General features: G+C 39.9%; 2 pseudogenes across 1 annotated transcript; one reads left to right on the top strand and one right to left on the bottom strand.

Moving 5' to 3' along the window:
* Positions 1–8490: 8490 nt before the first annotated feature.
* Positions 8491–9868, bottom strand: LOC144339421 (citrate synthase, mitochondrial pseudogene; annotated as a pseudogene).
* Positions 9869–23085: 13217 nt separating this feature from the next.
* LOC706124 (small ribosomal subunit protein uS8 pseudogene) lies at positions 23086–23557 on the top strand (annotated as a pseudogene). The gene has a single exon (XR_013414473.1). The product of XR_013414473.1 is annotated as a small ribosomal subunit protein uS8 pseudogene (transcript).
* The last annotated feature ends 815 nt before the right edge of the window (positions 23558–24372 follow it).

The following is a 24372-nucleotide window of genomic DNA, read 5'->3' as shown; positions in this document are numbered from 1 at the left end:
CCCACACTACATGCAGTATAAATGCCAGATCTTTCGGGGAGGACAGTGGAGAAGGAAATCAAAAGGCTCAGAGAAGACAGTATGCAAGAGTGAATATACTTCTCAAAGCCTGACAATTCACCAGCCAGCTCTGTTCTATAGGAGGACCCAGAGAACACTCCATTTACCAAAGAAATGAGAAATGTGCTGGTGAGAAGGGCATCCGCATCATTGAAAAGCTCAGTTATGGTTCTTCTCCTTGAGTCATGGCTAACAGCAGGAGATGCTATTAGAAAACCCGGCCCTGAGTGTCAATGGAGATTACATAATCATGAAATAACAGAGTCCAGATGGTACCATTTCAATGACAGGAGCAAGGTGGGAATAGTTGGTGAAATTAATAACGAAGTTGTAAGGACAGCCAAGAGGGCCTGATTTGCAGGGCTCTATGGAGATACCATAAAAAACATGGCATTTAGAGGTGCAGGATAAACGGGCAACCAACAAGACATTGCTATATATACTTATTGACATCTCTATAATCAAAGACAATCAAGAGTGCATTAAGCAGAAAAACGGGGTCAGTCACTCCAACAAAAACTCCCAATCCTTTCCCTAGTTTCCAGACCTGAGCTAATTCTTAGACCTGAAGCCTATTGATTGAAAGATAAGTTGGGTCCCTGTTAAGTAGGATCACAGCAAATATCCACCATAATGACCCGGCCACAACAGTAAAGATTTTAGGGGCCAAGTCTGAGGAGCAAGAGTCTAAGGAATAAAGTTTGAGGCACACCAGAACATCCATTTAAAAGCAAAGGGCACATTACTGCATGTCACCACTTCCAGCACTAGGAAGGAAGCATAGAGCTTGTTACGTGTCTCTGGGATCTGGAGCAGCATTTTTCACACTTGGAAATACAGCTCTAACCCATTCACCAGGCAAAGAGGAAGGCTACCAGCTTTGAGTGGGACTTAGAGTGGGAAAGCATCTGCAGCAGGTCCAGACTGCAGTGCAATCACACTGGTGTCTTGGGCCATATAATCCAGAAGAGTCTAGGCTACTAAAGGTATCTGTGCTGTGAAAAGATAACGTGGAATTTAGGGAAGCCACGGCAGAAGAATCATAACATAGAGCGCCTACAGTCATAGGCAGCAAGTCCATGCCATCCGCAGCAAACAAGTATACACCATTTGAGAAACATGTTGGTGTTTCCTGGTTTACTAGAGCTACTGAACCCTGGTAGTGAAAAGGCTTCCGACCATAGGACATCAGGTGACTGTGGGTGAGAGCTGACCATCACGATGTGTCAGATTCGTCACATCACGAGGTGAGGTGGCACAGCTGCAGTTCATTGTGGGGTGAGAATAGGATCAGTTATAATCAGTTGTGAGCAGGGCCAGAGGGCATTAAAAAATACACTGTGCCAGTGTACCGCCCAGATTTCCACGCCATTTGCCACTATTGCATTAACATCACTTTCCCAGTTCACACCTGCGCCACCTCATAAGCGCTGGGGATCCCTTCTGACCAACAATAAAGGAGAAGAACAGCGTCGCTTCACTGGTGGAGGTGTCAAAAGTGCATGCAAGCTGAGAATGGACTGCTGTTATACCACAGTCCACTCAAGGGTGAGCCAGGACGTTAGCTCCCTAGGGCTTCCATAATAAACATCATGAGCCAAGGGGCTTAAAACAACAGAAATTTATTCTCTCACATTTCTGGAAGCCAGAAGTCCTAAGTTAAGACTTTGGAAGGGCTATGATCTCTCCAAGGGCTCTAGGGAAGAATGCTTCCTTGCCACTTCTAGCTTCTCGTAGTCATTGGCAATTCTTGGCCTTCCTTGGCTTGAGGCTGCATAACTCCAATGTCTGCCTCCACCACATGGCCTTATTTCCCTTTCTCTGTGTCTCCAAAATTTCTATGTGTAAGAAGCTTTGGGCCGGGCGCGGTGGCTCACGCCTGTAATCCCAGCACTTTGGGAGGCCGAGGTGGGCGGATCCTAATGTCATGAGATCAAGACCATCCTGGCTAATAAGGTGAAACCCCATCTCTACTAAAAAATACAAAAATAAAATAAAATAAAATAGCATTGACACTGGAATTAGGGCTACTCTTATCCAGTATGAACTCATATTAATAATTGTATCTGCAAAGGCCCTATTTCCAAATAAGATCACATTCATAGGTACCAAGAGTAAGGATTTCAACATATCATTGAGAGGATACATTTCAACCCACAGTGCCTTGAAAGATGGAAGTGAGAGAAAAATCCTCCCACTGGGGATGGCTGTAAACAGTGCACTTGGTCATCTAGGTAGGGTGTAGAGGGAGAAGTGGCTTAGGCCAGGAATATACATAGATTCATATGCAAGGTGAATGATTTGGCTAGTTGGACAGGGGTCTGGAAGATCAGAGACAAAAGCATACGGGGAAAAGACATGGGAATGGAGCAATAGTAGCTCAGTGAGGATTACAAAGACTCAGCCCCTTCGTCTCAATTTAGCAACAATTTTAAATGGCCAGCCTCATTGCAAATTATAGATATACAAAGGGATTTGGAGAGAAGAGGACTGATTTGGGATGTTACAGGAGTTCAGCATAGAGGTCTGGCTAGCACCCAGCACCTGAATGAGTGCTAGGCATGGTAAAAGTACTTGATAAATGTAAAGGGTGAATAAATGACTGCTAAGTTTTGGCTCCTGCTACTGACTACATTGTGGTGCCATTTATTGAACTGGGGAAGACTGGCGAGAAATTGCTTTGGTGAGGTGACAGAGCAATCAAGACAGTGTTTCCCATGCTGAAGCTTTCTTTCTGCAGGCTTTCTCTTGTGCCTCAAGAGCTGCTGGCCACAAGCATGAACAAATTAAAATATTGGGGATACACCTTTCAACCCGTGGAAGGAGTATGTGATAGTTGGTGGATGAATGCCTCCGCCTCTCCCTCCCTGCTGGTGGAATAATTCTGAGGCATGGTTCAGCTTTCTCAGAGAATCCCCATTGAGAATGAGCGCCATTTGAACACAGTGGCGGCCAGCTTAACAAAGCCTTTACTGGCTTTTTCATTACCCCACCTCTCTTTCACTCACTTCCTCACTTGTGTTTCCTGAAATCCCCTTCCAAATAAATGCTCGCCTTGGGCTTGTAGAGGATACACAAACTAAGGCAAACAATAATGATGAGAACGGCAGGCCTTGGGTCTACAGATCATCTTTGTCTAAAGTTCTCTCCCTTGTCTCTCCATCCAAGTTCTTAACATTCTTTAAAACTCAGTTCAAATCTCACTCTTCATGTAACACCTCTAATTTCAAGTGGCTCCTTAGTGCTAAGTAGCAATTCTAATTTTCTCTAATCCACTTTTTTGCCTGCTCCTAGACAACTATTTCGTAACTTTACCTCTTTCTCAAAACCTCAGAACTCTATTCAGCCACCGATTTGGATTGTTAAGACTATTTGTTTGTGACTAGAGTCCATTTTGGCTGGAACTGGTTTGAACTGCAACACCATGTTCCTTATCCTCGATTTCTGTTGTTGAATTTACTTCCTCTGTTGCGAAGAAATGAGAATTAATCTGAATAGAATTCCTATACCCTCCCAACATAACATCTACCCACTTCCTGCATCTGGACCCATAACCCTGCTCTCTCCTCGCAACTCCATTAATATAAATAAACTGTCTTTGCTTCTGTGCAAAGCCACCTACTTCCCTTGGGCCCTGTACGTCATCCTTTCTTTATTATTCAGGACATTGCTCTAGCAATTGTCCCTTTTGTTTCTCCATCATCAAATTTTCCTTCTCTACTACATAATTCCCTCTAAATAATTTTTAGAGGGAATAAAACATTTTTATTTCTCACAATTTAAAAACAAAACAAAAAACGATCACATAACCCCATATTTCCCTCCAGTCACCACTCATTCCTCTATTTCCCTTTTTTCAAAACTCTTTGAGAGTTGTATGTGTTTGCTATCTTTCATTACCTCTCCCTTCATTCTAAATTGTTTGCACTTTACAGAAGTTTTTATTTTCACTGTTAAACCAAAGCAGTTCCTACCAGGAACACAAACAACCTTTATGAAACTAAATTCAATGGTTGATCCTCAGTCTTCAGCTACTGGGTCACATGACATGATTAACACTTTCTTCTGGACACATTTTTCTCATGTGGCCTCTGGATCATCTCTCCTCATTCACAGTTCTAGTTCTCTTTTGTTTGTTCCTCCCAATGTCTCCGATCTCTAAGTAGAGTGTCTTATACCCTACCTTTGCTCTTCTCCTTTATATATCTGTTCCTTATCTTCTCTTTTCTCTTTCCCCATTTTTTCCCTATCTGTCCCATCTTATCTGTTTTTGTGATCTTAAATGCTTTCTTTATGGAGATGAGACTCCCAAATTTGGATCTGCAGTCTGGATCTCTTTCCTCAATTCCAGAATCATACATCCAACTGCTTAAATACCATCTTCCCCTTGCTTTCAAATGACTTCACATTTATTAAAGTCCAACTATGAACTTCTGCTTTACATTAAAGACCTGCTCCTCCTCTTTTCTGTCTCAATAAATTCCAACCAATCCATTAGCAAATGCCATCAGCTCTACCTTCAAAAAATATATAAAAACAAAAACAGTGCGTGCCTCCTCCTCACCACTTCCACTGCTATGTCTATACTTTCACCCACCACTGGATGTTTGCACTGACTTTTTACAGGTCTCACTGCCTCTGCCCTTCACTCCTGGCAGCCTATACTCAATACATCCAGGGCCAGCATCATAGGCATATGACCCGTGCAGTCACACAGGGCCCCTCACTCACAAGGACCCAGTGCTCGGTTTAATGCTGTGCTGTTGCCATCTTGAAATTCTTGATAATTTTTGAGCAAATAGCCTCACACTTTCATTTCTCACCAGGTCCTTCAAACTGTAGCCAGTCCTGAATGCACCCAACTGGGTCTTTTAAATCATAAACCAGATCATATCACATCTCTGCTCAAGACACTACAAAGGCTTCCTACCTCATTCAGAATAAAAGGCAAAAGCCCTACAATGGCCTCCAGGGACACATGTGACACCTCTCCCCACCTCTCACCTCTCTGATCTCATCTTCTATCACTCTGCCTTTTGCACATTCCTTGATGTTTCTCAAACACACTAAGAACACTTTCAACCTTAGGGCCCTTGCATAGCTTTTTCTTCTGACTGCTGCACTCTTACTTGAACATTGCATGACCTGCTCTCATGTTTTCTTCAAGCCAAATTATAAGTGAAGCCTTCTCAGATTACTCTAAATAAAATAGAAATCAACATCAACCCCTTGGCACTCTGGTGCTTTCTACCCACTTTATCTGCTTTATTTATTTATTTATGACAGGGTCTCACTGTCACCCAGGCTGGAGTACAGTGGTGCGATCTCTGCAGTCTCAAACTCCTGGGCTCAAGCAATCCTCCCACCTCAGCTTCCCAAGTAGCTGGGACTATAGGCATGAACCACCACGCCTGGCTATTTTTGTTGTTGTTATTGAGGGAGAGTCTTACTGTGTTGCCCAGGCTGGTCTCAATCTCCTGAGCTCAGGCAATCCTCCCACCTCAGCCTCCCAAAGTTCTGGGATCACAGGCGTGAACCACCCACCCACATGCCCAGCTCACCTGCTTTATTTTTTAACTTATACCTATCACAAGCTGACATTCATTCTTACTTAATTACTTATATATAGCCTGTATGCCTCTGCAAATCTAAAATGTGAGCTTCCCAATCTCGGGGATATTGCGCTGTTCTTTGTGATATTTCTCTCACCTGGGGCACTGCATACCACATAGTATTTGTTGAATGAATGAATGAATGAATGCACACATCATATTGAAAGGCAGGCAGCATTGCTTCCATGCCCATGCTGTGTATACACTTCAGGTAAGCTAATAGCAGTGAAACTGATGTCACTTCTCAAGTATTTTGAAAGTATCAGAGAGAAAGTGTTTCAAAAGAGCAAAGGAGTGACTCTAGTCCAACTGAAGACACAGCCATTCATGTGACAATTGTCTTCTATTTCTTTGTGAGCTGCTGTACTGCTGCCTCATGAACATCTTTAACTTTTCTACTATTACTTAATGTTTTTACACGTTGAAATATGATTTCCTCAGCCCCGAGGCTCTCCCTGTAGATAGAAAATTATCCCTTATGACCCAGAAGAGCACACTCTGGGTCTACTCACTCTGTCAACGTGGGATGATTAGTTGGTTGTCAACACCACAAGACTCTCCTCATCTGATGGATGTAGATGTACCAGAGTGTCAAACTTTCAGAGGAAGAGCCAGAAATATTCATCGAGAATACATTTGTGCCGTTTAGTTAAAGCTCTCTGCAATGGATGCATTGCTGGTGCTCTGCTCAGTTCCTCTTTACCTGCTTCTGCACTCATGCTGTGATGGGAGCTGTGAGTACTGATGGATGCCCCCTTCTCCTGAGAATTGCTCTCGGCCAGTGCTAGCACAGGAAGCTCTACCTCTTTCCCTTCTCACCAAACCCTGGGCCAAGGACTAATCGACCCAGGTAGGGCAACCCCATGCCTTGGGATGGTATTAACCCTGTGGTGCAATTTGTGCTCCAGAGCTTCCCCAGGGGTGAGACGGAAGCACGTGTCCTGTTGTGTCCACAGCTACACTCAGCCTTTTTTGCTCACTCAATCCCCATTTTGGGCTATGTCTTCAGAAACTAAACCGAAGGCACTATCCAAAGATTACTTTTGTATTTCTTGTAGAAGCCCCTTCCACCCACACACATATACATTCCTTAAATAGATTCCTATGACCTACCAGATGAAGCCCAGGCTTCTTATCTGCACATTAGGTCTTTGCATGGTCAGTCAGGTCTCTGTCTTTCAAGATTTATTTTTCACTATCATACACCATATTAACCTACTCAGGGCTGACTATTTTACATTCTCTCCCAGCCCTGCACATTCTTTGCAAAGGCCTCCCCTGCCTTGCCTGAATGATGAACACTCTATTCCTTATTCAAGACTCTAATATCACTTCCCCGTGAAGGCTCCTCAGATTCCTCTAGGCTCAGTAGGTGCCACTCCTCAGTTCCCTACAGCATATGGTGTCAATGACAACAGTGATATGCTTGTCTGATTCCTCCACTTAACTGTGAACTTTTTGCTGTTGTTAATAAAGATGTTTATTTTGCATTTTATACAGAACAGCCTGAAGTCTGCCTCATGACTTGATGGTTACCCAGGGATTTACGTGTGTCCAACTGAACACCGTGGTTCTGGGATTGGGGATCCACACAAACAAAGGCAGGAGTTTGGAGGGAAGAAGGGGGCACAGCAGGAGTGTATCTCAAGCCCACCTCAAAGACAGCATAGCATTCCGAGTTGCTGAAAACCTGTGCAAATGGGGCCTCTAAAACAAACATTGTACTGTGAGCTCTTGGGGAAGGTACAGGAAAAGGATGTTGATAAATAAGGGGGCATTTTCTTGAGGCAGCGGATGAGGAGGGAGGCTTACTATTTTTAATGCCCTCAGCCCCAGGACATGATAATCAGAGGAGATCATGTCCAATCTTGAATCAGTTCCCTGTTCAAAAAGTGGTGCTAATACCCCAGGGACCAGACTCTGAAAATACCATGCTGGTCATTCCTGAGTCCCTGTTCTATGCCCCACAACATATTAGAAGGGTAAGGGAAAGTCAGAGGGTAGTGGCTTGTGTTCTGTGGAAGTAAAAAACCTGAGTTCATATTAAGCACTGATAAAACCCAATCACTGGGACTACAGATCTACTGAGAGGTTTCTAGTAGGGACCAAGAGTAGGAGGTCCAGAACATCCTCAGCTCGAGATACAACAGGTGTGGAAAGTCTGGGAGGAGGTGAGTATTAAAGTAATGGGAAACAGAACACTCCCAGGCCTTAATTTTAATTGGATAGTTTTAAAAATCGAAATAGAATCTAACGTTGGGTGCCAGTCACCACAAATGCCATGCCTTTATGGTCACTTGGCATCTTAAACATTTGCCAAAAAAGGTCTTTCTAGGAGGTGTTTGTGTGCACGAGAGAGTGCCAAGGGGCTTGGTACTGCTGACTATCCAGTGTGATTCCTATGGAAACCGAAGGGGCAGAGTCTTGGTTAGCTGGCTTGTTGAGGTTTGACAGAGAAGAAGCAAAAGCTCTAACGTGACTATAGATTCTCTGCAACTGGCTTTGACCCAGAGAAAGAGGAGCCACATTCTCACTCTAGAGATACAGAGGGACCACACCTAAACCACAGCACATGCATTCGTTCTGGTCATCCTACAGTTGATGGGCAACTCATACCAGGCAGGGGAAGGGATCTGATTAGGGAAGAAGGGATCATTTTTCATTTTTTAAACTCTGAATTAATATTTTAACCTCAAACAGATTGTCAGTGCCTCAGATATAATTTAATCTTAAGTCTTTAAAGGCCCCCTGAAACAACAATATACATTTTTTAAGGCTTCCTCACTTTCTGATAGTCAGTTTCCCCCAGTATCCAGTTTTATCCTGACATAGAGTCCACAGACTTCATCAGACCACCTGTGCTCATGGACTTGGGTCTTTCTAGAGGGAAGTCTCGGGCTCAGCTCCAGATGAGCTGTGCCAATACACCCAATGCCTGTGATGCCCCAAACAGGACCGCATAGCAATGTATCTCCGTCATGCTATAGTACAGGAGAGCACCCCACCATGAGCATCTACTTTGGGCCCAGGATTCTCGGCCTTACCCTAATCTCAGAGGATATTGGGCACAATCTTGTATAACTGAGCAACCAACTTAAACATGGGATCATTATGCGGTGTTTCAGAGCAAACTCTTGCTGACAGGTACATTGTGGCTCAGTCTTCCTTAGCACTGCATGGCCATAGCCTGGAACAACCCATCTCGAGTTGAAAGTAGTCTCGTAACTTCTCATCTGACACATCTTTGCCGACTTCCTTCTGTAGTTGTGTTAGCCAGACAGGCACTTCCTGATTTGCCAGTCCATGCAGAGGACCTGCCAGCCCGTTCATGGCTGCTGCAAAGGACAGGGAAGGATCTGAAAGGGCACTGCCCGCCAAGTGGCTGCTATAAGCACTTACATTGCTGTGCTCATGGTCACTGTGGATGGTGAGCTACAGGTGCTTGAGCTCAGTGAACTGAGCATCAGTATAGCCTAACATGTTGGTGAAACTGTGGGACCAGTCCAGCTTAGAGTCAGTGGCCCCAATACCGCTGCCCTCTCAGTAGAGATTTTGGTAGATCTTTGCTGCAACACAAGGTAGCTTTGTGATTAGATATACATGGTCTTCATAAATCAACTCCCAGTACTTGGTTCGGCTGGCACCCTCTGCATGTGCTCAGGGAAAGTTGTTTAGGGCTGCCACGGCTTCACTGAGCTCAAACATGGGTATAGATTGGTGGGAACGTTGTCCAGCATGGTGACCACATGGGAAGGTAGAGCTGCCCTCTTTGCCCACTCTCTCGAGAGCCAAGATACCTGTTCCTCTCTTGGGGTCTGTCCAGTTACCAGCAGCCAAAATAAGTCCCCTGGGTAGGGGTCCTTCCCCACCCTTAGCCTTGGGTAGCAGTTTTTGGTATTCAGGGATACTAAAGCCTTGGAAACAGAAACCCTCATGAGGATCAAGAATGGATGTTTTATACACCAGTCCCTTAATGCCTCTCATGTCGCCATACATTGCGTCTGCAGTGATTTGGCCCACCACCTTCTTGCAATGTCGCTGCCTGAAGGTCTTAATTCTGGCCTGCTCCTTAACTATCAGGTCAGCCAATAAGTCTTTCAAATTCTTGGAGGAAGCACTGGCACGTCAGGCAGCAGAACAAGACAAGATGCACTGTTGCTTCCCAAGAGCCTGGCAGCCGCACTGGGTAAAACCATGGTGAGTGACCTCTGCGATCTGGTGGAGAGGGAAGAAGGGGAGAGAGCTGCGGCAGGAACAGGAACCACCACCACGGCACCAGAGACGGCAATGGGTGGACAAGGTTGAAAGGAGGCAGCTGAGGGAACGCGTAGATGAACCCGCAGCAGGTGCCCAGCTGGGGGTCCTCAGCAAGGCCCTGCCCACTGCCAACTATGAACTTATTAAAAGTGACTTTCCAATAGTTCTTAGCAGCATGTAGAGTAGAAGATGGAACAATGTATACCTTCAGAATGCACAGAGCCAATGCATTTTTGGATTACAAATAAATCAATTTAAGACCTATTGCTTCTGATAATGATTTGCAAATTGAGAAAATTCTGGAAAAATAGACATCCAACAAGTTAATAGTGATTATACCTAATGACAGGGTTACTGGTGGGGTTTTGTTTATTTGTATGTTCTTATTTGTTTCTTGTTTCTTATGTCAGCAAATTTTAAATAGCGTATGCAAAATGATGATCCCAATAATAAAAAATATTGTGTTTATTCATAAGAGTTAATGTTTATAGAAAGGAAAAGACGAGAATGTTTTTGGACAGATTAGGATTTAAACAAAAATGTTAAACAGAATACAAAATACGTTTTTTCTCCTGTTGTCTAGCTTTTGTGCAGTGAACACATGTTGCTTTTATAATAAGAAATATACATTTTAAGTTTCAAAATTACTTAGAAAGATTTTGTAAACAACCTAAAAGAAAATAAATGTGTTTGGTGCATCCATTTCTGAGTTTACAGTAGTGTTGAATAGCCCAGCCAAACAACACATGACCTGAATTGAATACAAGTTTACTTGACTCACTCACTATTCCAGAAGGGTGACCACATTCTTTTGTGTTACTACATGTCATCAGTGCCTGTAAGAGACAGAAGTCTTTGAATGGTGTTAAGGTTTTTCATTGGTTTTCTTATATTCTTAACATTTTATGGTCAAGGTCTTTTGATGTGGGTTTATCCCATAATACTTGTGATAAATGAAAATACATGAACATGGAAGGAAAAACAGGAATGAATTGAGAAAAATCACATCATTCCAGGTAGTCTGTCTCTCCAAAAAAAAAATCATCAAACTAAACCACATGGTATTAAAATTCATTCCTAAATTCTCAGCACAAATAAACTTCTGACTCTTTTTTCTGGGAGAGGAAAGTAATGAAAGTGATGACAATATTTAAGATGAGATGTCATCTTAGCTTTACATATTCTATGTTGAGAAGTCTTTTCTTTAAAAATTAATTTGTCCGAACAGCTTTCACCTTTTCCTCTCTATAAAATATTATTTAGGCCAGGCGTGGTGGCTCACGCCTATAATCCCAGCACTTTGGGAGGCCGAGGTGGGTGGATCACTTGAGGTCAGGAGTTTGAGACCAGCCTGGCCAACACGGCGAAACCCCGTCTCTACTAAATATATTTTTAAAAATTAGCTGGGCATGGTGGCACATGCCTGCAATCTCAGCCACTTGGGAGGCTAAGGCACGAAAATTGCTTGAACCCAGGGGGTGGAGGTTGCAGTGAGCCAAGACTGTGCCACTGCACTCCAGCCTGGGAGACAGAGCAAGACTCTGTCTCAAAAATAAATAAATAAATGCATACATATTATTAAATTATCAGTTCACTATTTAAGGGATACAATACTGTGTTTTCATTTTTGGAATCATAATTTTATATATTGTTATTCAAGTTCACTAATAATTTAGAAATTTTCTGCATGTTTTAAGGGATAATATGATAGGAAGGGTGAGCTACATGTTTTGATTCCATAATTTTAAAAAATTTGTTTGGTAAGGCGTACTCAAATGAACTGTAATGACACCTTATTTCCGCAGTGCCTTTCATCTGAAGATCTCAAAATATCCAACATTTTGAACACATTATTAAACTATTCTCACTGTGACAAAAGTACTATATTTTAGAAATATTTAAATTTTTCCATTCTTTATCCTCCCTAGATGTGTTGATGCCTTTAGAATTTTCAAAGAAAATGTTGTTCATATTTAATAGGGAATTTGGAAAATATTTTATAATGTAACTTAGTTTCTACAGTAGCACACAAAGTATATGGGGGGATATTCTTAGCTCAACAAGCATAACAAAACAAACAAAAAAAAGGATTAAAACTACCTGTAATTCCAGCACTTTGGGAGGCCAAGGCAGGAGGATTGCTTGAGGCCAGGAGTTCAAGACCACCCTGGGATAACATAGCAAGATCTTGTCTCTACAAAAAAATAAAAATAAAATAAAAATTAACTGGGTGTGGTGGAACATGCCTGTAGTCCTAGCTACTCAAGAGGCTGAGGTGGGAGGATTGCTTGAGCCCAGGAGTCTGAGATTACAGTGAACTGTGATCATCAGGTCACTGGACTTCAACCTGGGTGGCAGAGAGAGACCCTGACTCTAAAATAAAAATAAAAATAAAAGTACCTGTAATATTTTGAATATCTATTATGCACCAGGCCCTATGCCAGGCATGCTACATTTGATATCTTAAAACCTCAGCCAGGCGCAGTGGCTCATGCCTATAATCCCAGCACTTTGGAAGGCCGAGGTGGATGGATCACGAGGTCAGGAGATCGAGACCATCCTGGCTTACACGGTGAAACCCCATCTCTACTAAAAATACAAACAATTAGCCAGGCATGGTGGCTGGCGCCTGTAGTCCCAGCTCCTCGGGAGGCTTAGGCAGGAGGATCACTTGAGTCCAGGAAGTTGAGGCTGCAGTGAGCTGTGATTGCACTACTGCACTCCAACTTGAGTGGCAGAGTGAGACCCTGTCTCAATAAAAAAAATAAAGACATAAGCTGTCATGAAGAATCTATCAGTATTCTTAATTCTTGCTTCTGAATCTAACTTTTTAAAAAATTACCAATAGTTGGAATGATTAATAAATGAAAGAGGCAAAGAAAAATTGGAATGAAACCCTCTTCCACTCTCTCCTCCATGTTTATCTAACTGTGGAGCAATCAGGAAGGATTCTGTGAGGTTGTTTTTTTTTTTTTTTTTGAGACAGAGTCTCGCTCTGTTGCCCAGACTGGAGTGCAGTGGGGTGATTTCGGCTCACTGCAAGCTCCGCCTTCCGGGTTCACGCCATTCTCCTGCCTCAGCCTCCCGAGTAGCTGGGACTACAGGCGCCAGCCACCATGCCTGGCTAATTGTTTGTATTTTTAGTAGAGATGGGGTTTCACCATGTTGCCCAGGCAGGTCTTGAACTCTTGGGCTCAAGTGATCACCTGTCCCACCCTCCCAAAATGCTGGGATTACAGGCATGAGCCACTTGGCCCGGCCAACAGTTTATATCTTTTTTTTTTTTTTTTTTTTTGAGATGGAGTCTTGCTCTGTTGCCCAGGCTGGAGTGCAATGGCATGATCTTGGCTTACTGCAATCTCCACCTCCCGGGATCAAGCAATTCTCCTGCCTCAGCCTCCTGAGTAACTGGGATTACAGGCGCATGCCACCGCGCCTGGCTTTGTATTTTTAGTAAAGACGGGTTTCACCATGTTGGTCAGGCTGGTCTCGAACTCGTGACCTCGTGATCCACCCACCTTGGCCTCCCAAAGTGCTGGGATTACAGGAGTGAGCCACCATGCCCAGCCCAGTTTATATCTTCAATGTGAGTGGTGAGATGACGTGAAGATAGTGGGTTTATTTAGGTGACTCATGGTCCTGATGTTATAGGTTAGAGCAGCATTTCCCAAGCACATCCCATATACCACTGCTAGTCCTCGACACAACTTTAGGTTAACATTTGAACATTTTACTAGCTATATAGTTTTAACATTTTAACAGTTACTTTTTTTTTTTTTTTTAAGACAGTGTCTTGCTTTGACAAGACACCCAGGTTGGAGTACAATGGCAGGATCTCAGCTCACTGCAGCCCTGACTTCCCAGGTTCAAGTGATCCTCCCTCCTCAGCCTCCCAAGTAGCTGGGACCACAGGTGCACACCACCAGGCCTGGCTACTTTTTTTTTTTGTATTTTTTGTAGAGATGGTGTTTCACCATGTTGCCCAAACTGGTCTCAATCTCCTGGGTTCAAGTGGTCCACCCACATTGGTGTCTCAAAGTGCTGGGGTTACAGGCATGAGCCACTGTGCCTAGCCAATATTTTCAACATCTATCCAGAAACAAACTAGCAGAATAAACTTTCTTTTTCTTTTTCTTTTTTTTTTTTTTTGAACAGAGTCTCGCTCTGTCGCCCAGGCTGGAGTGCAGTGGCACGATCTCAGCTCAGTGCAAGCTCCGCCTCCCGGGTTCATGTAACACTAACAGGTGATTCAGTCATTAATAAAGTTTTACAGCTTTCAACACGAGTGCTCTTATTTGTTAGAAATGTCTTCTATTATGTCTAGGAATATTTTTAAACCTCTTAACCATAATTTAAAAATAGTGGCTTACACCTGCAATCCCAGCACTTTGGGAGGCTGAGGCAGGCGGGTGACTTGAGGTCAGGAGTTCGAGACCAGCCTGGCCAATATGGTGAAACTCCAGCTCTACAAAAAATAAAAAATAAAAAAAAATTAGCCAGGCATGGTGGCAGGTGTCTGTAATCCCAACTATTTGGGAGGCGGAGGCAGGAGAATTACAGAGGACATAGTGAGCCGAGATCGTGCCACTGCACTCCTCCAGCCTGGAGGACAGAACGAGACTCTGTCTCAAACAAAACAAAACAAAACAAAACAAAAAACAGAAGGATCATTTTTTTTTTTAAAAAAAAGAGTCCTTCAAAACCACAATGTTATACCATCTCATACCAGTCAGAATGGCTACTATTAAAATTTTAAAATAACAGATACTGGCGAGGTTGTATCATTTATAAATGGTATTACTTGCCATAAGGCCAAAATATGTAATGCCATGGACTAATTCTGGTTACTTATGCGGACCCATGAATGGATCGAAGTGTCAATAATTAAAATGTCTGCCTTGGATGTAAGGATACTGTGAGTATACAAATGACCACTATATTTTCTCATATATTGAATTTCCAGTCTCATCATCATGTATTTCTTAGTGATGTATCAATTCAGCACTTCTAGAAGTCAAATGTACATACATATTATCATGAACTATAATCCAGATTGAACTTTTTTAAAATTTAACTTTTAAGTTCAGGGGTACATGTGGAAGTTTGTTATATAGGTAAACTTATGTCATAGGGGGTTTGTTGTACAGATTATTTTGCAACCCAGGTATTAAGCCAAGTACCCATTAGTTATTTTTCCTGATCTCATCTCCTCCCACCCTTCACCCTCCATCCTCCTATAGGCCCCAGTGTGTGTTGTTCTCCTCTATGTGTCCATGTATTCTTGTCATTTAGCTCCTACTTATAAGTGATAATATGTGGTGTTTGGTTTTCTTTTCCTGTGTTAGTTTGCTAAGGATAATGGCCTCCAGCTCCATCCACATTCCTGCAAAGGACACGATTGTTCTTTTTGATAGCTGCATAGTATTCTACGGAGTATTTATACCACATTTTCTTTATCCAGTCTACCACTGATCAGCACTTAGGTTGATTCTATGTCTTTGCTATTGTGAATAGTGCTGCAGTGAATATACACATGCATGTGTCTTTACAGCAGAACAATTTATATTCCTTTGGGGATATGCCCACTAATGAGATTGCTAGGTGAAATGGTATTTCTGTTTTCAGGCCTTTGAGGAATTTCCACACTGTCTTTTACAATGGTTGAATTAATTTACACTCCTACCAACGGTATATAAGCATTCCTTTTTCTCTGCAACCTTGCCAGAATTTGTTATTTTTTGACTTTTTAATAATAGCAGTTCTGACTGGTGTGAGCTGGTATTGCATCGTGGTTTTGAAGAACTGTTTTTTTAAAAAAATGGATTCTATTATGATTAAGAGGTTTAAAAACTTTCTGGACATAATAGAAGAGATTTATAACAAATATGAGCACTAGTGTTGATCGTGGCAAAACTTAATTAATGACTGAATCATCTGTTTGTGTTATAAAATGCAAGCTTCAACAAAAATAACGGTACACAAAAATGATAAAAATAGTTTGAAATTTGCAATTTAATTGCCAGCTGAGAGTGAACCTATTTCATTGTAGGTTGTGTCTCAAAATACTGGTGTCATTTGACACACACAAAGAACATTATGAGAAACTTATTAAAATTTCTGAGGCAAAGCAGAAGAATATTCAGGCATCCTAAGAACTAACATTGTGTGTAATATGGGTAAGAACACAAAAGCTGGAGAAATGTTGCTGTAAAATAATTGATGAAACACATATAATCCTACAGGCAAATAAATGCAAAAGCAGTGACTGGGGACAAAGCAAGTAAAATGATTGATAAAGTGCCTCTGTCAAATAAGAGTCTATTTCGGAATTGCAGCTATGAACAGAAAGTAAGTTAAGGATCAATTATTATTCAGAGAATGACAGTCAATAAATTTCTCTGAAAACTGATGAATCTACCAGTATTGTACAGTCAGAAAATCTTTGGTAATTATCTGACATGATCTGAGTAAAGTGATATATAAAAAACTTTTCTCAGCCAAATTGTACATTTGAAGTAATATTTTTAAATGTATTGATTATTTCAGGTAATCAATAGCAATGATAAGAAGTGATATTGAGGCAGGAAATAAGCTCTGCAGACAGGGAACCTAAAGAATTCCTAGAACTAAATTAAACTGAAAAACCCCAACCTTCTAAACCCAAGTATTAATAAAGAACTTTGTAACTTCACTTCAGCTATGGCAGGAAACATCCTCTTCATTTGCATAGGACACACACCAAGTAAATAACTTTGTAACTTCACTTCATCTTCTTCATTTACATAGGGCATACACCAAGTAACCAATGGGAAATCTCTAAAGGGTATTTAAACCCTAGACAATTCTGTAACCAGCGCTCTTGAGCTGCTTGCTCAAGCCGTCTCCCACCCTGTGGAATGCGCTTTTGTTTTCAATAAATCTCTGCTTTTGTTGCTTCATTCTTTCCTTGCTTTGTTTGTGTGTTTTGTCCAATTCTTTGTTCAAAATGCCAAGAACCTGGACACCTTCCACTGGTAAGAGTATGAGCAGGAATTCCACTCTGAGGTATCTACCCACAAGACCTGGAAGTATGTCCACACACAGATTTGTACTCAAATGTTCCTAGCAGCATTATTCACAATATTCTGAAATTGTAAACACTCCACCATCCATCGACCCGAGAATGGATAAACTCAATGTGATCCTCATACAATGAAATACTATTCAGCAAGAAAAAGGAACAAAATATTGGTATTTGCTACAAAATGGCTGAACCTCAAATACATTATGCAACTTGAAAGAAACCAAATGCAAAAGAGTACACATTGTATGATTCCATTCATATGAAATGTTCAAGAAAAAGACAACTGTGTAGAGACAGAGAGCAGATCAGAGGTTTTCTGGAAACAAAGGTGGGAAACAGGACTGATTTCAGACAGCCTCGAGAGAAGTTAAGGGGAGGGGGTGATGGAAATGTTCTAAAACTGTATTGTAGTGATGGTTCAAAAACTTAAAACTCTGTAAATAAAGTTGCCCCAATGGAGTATCACAATCCCTAGCCAGCTCATTGACTCAACCATCTACCAAAGGAATGAGCAGGACCCCATGAGGAAGGAGTCGAGACACAACGGTAGTAATTAACCAGTTCTTCCCTAAAGGAATCTGATTATTTATTCAGGTAAGTGTCCATGGGAGAAGGGTAAAACCCAGATCTTATGATGGTTGTTGAATACAGAGTCTGAGTCAGCTCTTATACCTGATACCAGCACTGAAATGTATAATGTGTGTGGATCAATGCTCCTCAAACTTCAACATTCATTGAATCACACACAAAAAAGAGCTGTTAAAACAAATTCCTGAGCTCCTCGCCAACAAAGAGATTCTGGTTCAGCACAATTCTGAATTTCTAACAAGCTCCCAGGTGATGAAGACAATGAAGGTCCACAGATCACACTTTGGGTGGTGCTTGTCTACGTGATATCCATATGGGAAATTTCCATTTAACCCACTCATATTCCAAGACAACTTCCCTCTTGAAAAGTTGCTTACAGGACATGCACATGAATCCTAAAATTACATAAAAATAAAAACATAACTCAGTAATGATATTCACATCAATGTACAAAGAAATTACATCACTACCTGCATTTAGTCAAGGATAATAATTCCTTTCACTCCTTAAATTTGTCTCAATTTTTTAGTTCAATCATTAGAACTCATTTTGTCTTGTAATTAAGAAAGATTATCAATTGTTTCCAACGAAATAGATGAATAAACACAATGTATTAATTTTTATTAATAACTATTATGATCCACTAGCAAAAGCATACGTTACATGGAAGACAGCTTTTTAAATGAAACTGAGTCCCACAAAAAAATCCTACTATCTATCAAATCAAATAATCACAGATCTATTATGATGATGGTTAAGAACAAAAATAGGCAATGTTTTTCAAATGCTGAAATAAACTCTAATCCAAGCAAACAACACACTACAAAACTCTACCTAAAATGGGCAGGAGAATCTCACCACAACTGGACATTGCTTTTAAATATTGTCAAACAATTATATGTTGTCTTTGTTCCCATCCTTCATTTTTATTGTATGAAACTTCATATTGATATCATCAATTACAATCCAACATTTCCTCTCAAGCACTGCCACTCAATAAAGTCAGGAATGTTATCACATCATGGGTAATTGCTGAATTATTGTTTTTAAAATAACATCTGTATGTGTGTACTTTGAGCTGAAATATGTCAGCTCCATTGCCAGAAGTTGGTATTATTATAGCATATTTCAGAAATGTAGCAGCTTTCAAAATAATTTTTAAAAGCATTTTACTTTTATCACAGGAACTTCAGAGCATGCATGTGAGCTTGACAAAGCTACTATGCTTCCCAATGCCATATAATTTTTCAACATACTGTTGTTAGATTTACATCACTCAGAAAACTGGGGGGAGTACCTGTTTCTCTGGTCTTCTGTGTCCCTCTCTGTAGTAAACAAGATAATACCTGCCTCCTTGCTGAAATATTGTGAAGCTACAGGAGCTAACACTATCATAAATTTTCTACCTAAAATTTTGTATATAAATGTGCTAATAAGGAGAGAAGCTTTTGAATACAACATCAGTGCTGCAGATTTCCATGAAAGCTCATTTTGGTACAACTCTAATTGGGCTGAGTGGGTGAGTGAGTCACTCTTTTCAGTGCATTCCTGGGTGGTCTTGGGATACTGGTGTAGACCAGAAGAAGCACTGCTGCCTAGAGAGTGTAGCCAACTCAACCATTCCCACCCACTCCCAACTTGGCCTGACGTCCAAGAGCCTGTGATAAGAAGTGAAGGCCCCATAGAAAGAAGCCATTTCCGAATATTTCCTTGTCTCCCAACATTTCCACAAACTAACAAAACAAGGAAGAAACTCTTGAGCACGTTGCTGTTCGTCCACTGTTCACGTAAGATATAAATACACGACTCTGTAAAACAGTGCCTACTGTTAGAAGCCTTTTATACTTATTTTTGTTTTGTTTTTAAATAGGCAACTAATTGTATTATCCAGAAAACATAACTCAAATCCATTTGAGTGTCACTTTAACATTCCTGTTTCAGTAAAAGAACAAGTAGACAGAAAATGAGTACACATGTAGTAGAAGTGACCAACACCGTCAACCAAGTAGACCTAATAGACATTTTTGGAACATTTCACCTAAAAAGAGCAGAATACACTTTCTAGTCAGCTGTACAAAGGACCATTCACAGAGACAGGCCACATATAGGGCCATAGACAGGTCTCAATAAAATTAGAAAGATAGAAATCAGACAGAGCGTGTTCTTTGACAACAATGCAATTTTACAAGTTAGTCACAAAAAATATGTGGAAATCACCAAATATGTGGAAATTAACACAATTCTAAACAATCCATGGGTCAAAACAAAAATATTGCAGGGAAAATTAGAAAATATTTTGAACTGAGTGAAAATTATATGTGCTGCCTATACTTGATGGGATACGGTGTTCAAAGGAAAAAATATAGTTGCAACTGCTTTATATCAGCATGTAGATAGAATTAAAAAGCCAAAATTAATGGCCTATGCTTTTTGTTTTCAGAAAGAGAAAAAATGAAAAGCAAAGGGAAAGAAATACATTTGAGTGAAAGGGTATTTCCTGAAGAACCTGGGTTATGCCCCCAAATTGAAGAAAGAACAACAGGAATGAGGGCCCCTGTAGGGACAGGGCCGGAAATAAGAATTCAAACATTGTCAGCCCTGTCTGCTTTCTCTCTCTCTGTTTGCCCTATTTGATTCATCACTGCATAATGCCACTGCTTTCAGTTTTTTCATGTGGCAGGGAACATCCCACATTTTCACAGCTCCTGAACACATAGAAAAGATACGTTTTCTCTCCCAGCTTCTGATTAGAACACCCTAGAGAAGGACGCTGGCCAACCTGCTCTAGACCCGTGGCTGCCCCTGGCCAGGCCACAGCAACCACTCTGATTGGCTCAGTCTGGCTGGTTATCTACCCCTGTGACCAGGGCATTGGGTGTGTGATTATGGGATTGTCTGCCCCTGGCAAAACCACAGGGCACTTCCCCCAAAGAAGCAGAGTGGCAGGGTACAGAAACAGAACCACAATCATTTTGGCTCCAGAATAGCTCTCTTTGGTATCAGCCACAGGAAAGTTATTTTTCCCATTCATAAATGAGAAAACAGAATAAGACACAAATTAAGACACACACACAGTGGAAATAGATGGAGTCAAATCATATTCATGCCATTCAAACATCACTTTTGAAGATTTTAATAAACATACCTTCCTTAGCAATCTGTTACTGATATAGGTAGATTTTCAGAAATTTTGTTTTAGGAAATATTGAGAATTTCAGACCTTAAAGTGGATTAATCAAATACTTACTTTTGGAGGGGTCAGGGAAGATAGGAGAAAATTTCCAATACATTGTTCAACAGTCTGGGGATGTGTTAGTCAATATCCATAGTGACTCAGAATACAGAAGGGAGATGGTGTTTCAGTATCCTTTATCTCTGTGCACAATGGCTCCGCTTCTTCCAGGTTCTGTTTCCAGAGAACAGGAAATATTCTGTGCTTTCTAGATTAACTCACACTTTCAGGTAGGACTTGGTATCTGAATTGACTATATCCCAGCTGAGCAGTCTACACCAAACTCTGATGTTGTCATTGGTTGTTTTGTTTTGTTTTTCAGTAAAAGAAACTTATTCAGCTGAGTTCAGATCTCTGACAAATGATCAGTAGCTATCTGGAAGTGCCTAATGGTCTAACATCTAAAACTTTGGTATTATGTATAAAATTTTTATTTTTAGTTAACTGGGTGGTTCAATGGCACAGATACAAATTGAGACATCATTACGAGCCAGGAAAAATATTTACTTTTTTTTCTGTGTATTTCTTGCAATCTAAATGAGACCAAGTTGTTTATGAGAAAAGAGGAATTCTAATAGCAACCAAAGGCAAAGCTTATTCAAAAACACTTCAGGCTTTAGAAAATTAAGTCAAATTAGGTGAATTATTAAACTTCATGCAAAAGTAAAAAAGCAAATATTAAATAAAAGTGTCTTAACTAATTGGGTATAAACCAGGTTGAAACCAATTTTTAGGGGAAGGCTTTGATTTGATGTAATTATAAACAGTCATGTAATCAAAGTATCACCAAAAGCTCACAAATCACCACTAAAGAACTTATTCATGTAACCAAACACCCCCTGAACCCCAATAACCTATGGGAAAAAAAGCTTAATTCTGTAAATGTACATATACTTGAGTTTTTTCATAAGAATAATGCTACTAGTCTAGCCCAGGGTTAATACAGATATTTTTCTCTCTAACATAAATTAGAATAATTTGATAACATTTGGGTTTCATGAATAATACAGAGATAAAACCATCTCACATAATTTAGTATTAAATCACTTAATCCATAAACATTTGTAGCTGATTTCTCATAGGAAGGTAATGATACAAAATAACCTCTCAGGCAAAGTTAAAACCGTTATTTTGGAAATATAAGGATATTCTGATGATGAGCCATAGTCAGATAATATACAGGGGTCTGGGACACTAAATTCTGTTCTTGTATTTTACAAAGGCCACAACAGGAAGCAGTATAATGTAGAGGAAATAACACTGAACTAGGAGATAGGATGTTTGGACTTTGATGCCTTCTACAACCAAATAGTCAGATGACCTTGAATGAGCCACTTAACTGCTTTGTGACATAGTTATTTCTGTAAAATAAGAAGGTTTGAGAGATGATCTCAAAGTCCATTCCAGCTCTGTAATTCCATGACTCCTTACATATAAATGTGATTAGCATGGTGCTTAGACCATGGAAAATAATTTTTAAATGCTACTATATTTTCTTCCTTTCCTTTTCTTTCTTATCTTAATCCTTTTTATGAATCCAACCACATTCTCAATCCATATTGATTTCTGTATCTCTAATATGTATCTAGTACAGAAGCTGGCAAAAATTGTTATCTATTAAAAGGGTAGTATTTGTTGTCAAGGAACTCAGTCTAATAAGGCAAATGTGTAAGTAAATTGCATTACTGTGATTGAAGTCCAAAAACATTAGTAATTTATGTTCCTTACAAAACAGTACACAAAAGAGACTGATGAGCTATTCTTTAAGGTAGGCCAGAGACAATTAAGTAGAGAACATCTCAATATCTGAAATAGGTTTTTAAAAAATGATTAGGAACTAATCAGGCAATAGAGAAAACAGAATAGTCATTGGAGGCATGACACAGTAGTGTACTCAACTTAGGTGCAAATACAAAACTTGTGGTTAGTTGTCATAAATTTCCTGTTCTTAAAATCAGATTTCCTGGCATATACTATCCCTTCTGAGTGATTTTTTTTTTATGACAAATGGTTTATTTAGTTTAAAGCTTCTACTGAAATATCTCTATTACATTTAGTATTCCTTGATTATTATAGATATTATTATACATACAACATTATATGTTTACATATTTTGGGTTGTTCTCTATTTGGTTCCACCAATGAGTATGCCTACTCTTTCACAAATATGAAGTATATTAACTACTATAACTTCATAATATATATGATATCTAACATGGCAAGTCCTCTCAAATTTATTTTTTAAAATTTTTCCTCTTTAAGAATGTCTTACGCCCTTTCCGCCATCTTCCCGCGCCGCCACAATGGTGCGCATGAATGTCCTGGCTGATGCTCTCAAGAGCATCAACAATGCCCAAAAGAGAGGCAAACGCCAGGTGCTTATTAGGCCGTGCTCCAAAGTCATCGTCCGGTTTCTCATTGGGATGATGAAGCATGGTTACATTGGCGAATTTGAAATCACTGATGATCACAGAGCTGGGAAAATTGTTGTGAACCTTACAGGCAGGCTAAACAAGTGTGGAGGGATCAGCCCAGATTTGATATGCAACTCAAAGATCTAGAAAAATGGCAGAATAATCTGCTTCCATCCCACCAGTTTGGTTTCATTGTACTGACAACCTTAGCTGGCATCATGGACCATGAAGCAGCAAGACGAAAACACACAGGAGGGAAAATCCTGGGATTCTTTTTCTAGGGATATAATACATACATTTACAAATAAAATGCCTCATGGAAAAAAAAAAAGAATATCTTGCCTATTCTTGAGATTTTGCTGTTTCATATAAAAGTTTAGAATCAGCTTGTCAAGTTGCACTAAAACCACCATTGGAATTTTCTTGGAATTTCATTAAGTCTAAAGATTAATTTGGGGAAAACACACATCTTCATGATATTTAGTCTTTCTATTCATGAAGTGTTATGTCTGTATTTATATAGGTCTTCTTTAATATATTTTAATAAAGTTTTAAATTGTTTCCATAAAGCTTTGCATATTTCTTGTTAGATTTGTTACTCTGTACCTATTTGCCTATTTTTATTGCTATTATAAATGGTATTTTTAATATTTTTTCAAGTTACATATTCTCTAGAATCTCTAATACAATGTTAAAGAGAAATGATGATAAACAACTTTCCCGATTTTAAATAAAATGCTAATGTATTTTACCATTAAAAAGGATGCCTTCTGTTCATTTTTGGTAGATAATTTTCATCAGATTAAAAAAAGACCCTTTTATTCCTATTTTTCTAAGAGTTTTTATAGTGAATGTGCATTGCCATTTCAAATGCCTTATTTTCATTTATTGAAATAAAATTATGATTTTTCCCTTTATTATTGCAGTGAGTTACATTAGTGAATTTTCTAATATTAAAATCCCTTGCATACTTGGGATAAACCCAATTTGGCATATATATTATATGTAATATATATAATATACATATAAAAATGTATTATATATAATATACATATAAAATGCATATATTATAAAATATATATAAATATTTATATATTATATATTATAATATATATATTTTATATCTATTTCACTGGATTTGATTTG

This window comes from Macaca mulatta, chromosome 2 (assembly GCF_049350105.2).
Source record: "Macaca mulatta isolate MMU2019108-1 chromosome 2, T2T-MMU8v2.0, whole genome shotgun sequence".
Classification (NCBI taxonomy): domain Eukaryota; kingdom Metazoa; phylum Chordata; class Mammalia; order Primates; family Cercopithecidae; genus Macaca; species Macaca mulatta.
This window is presented reverse-complemented; position numbering and strand designations above follow the sequence as displayed.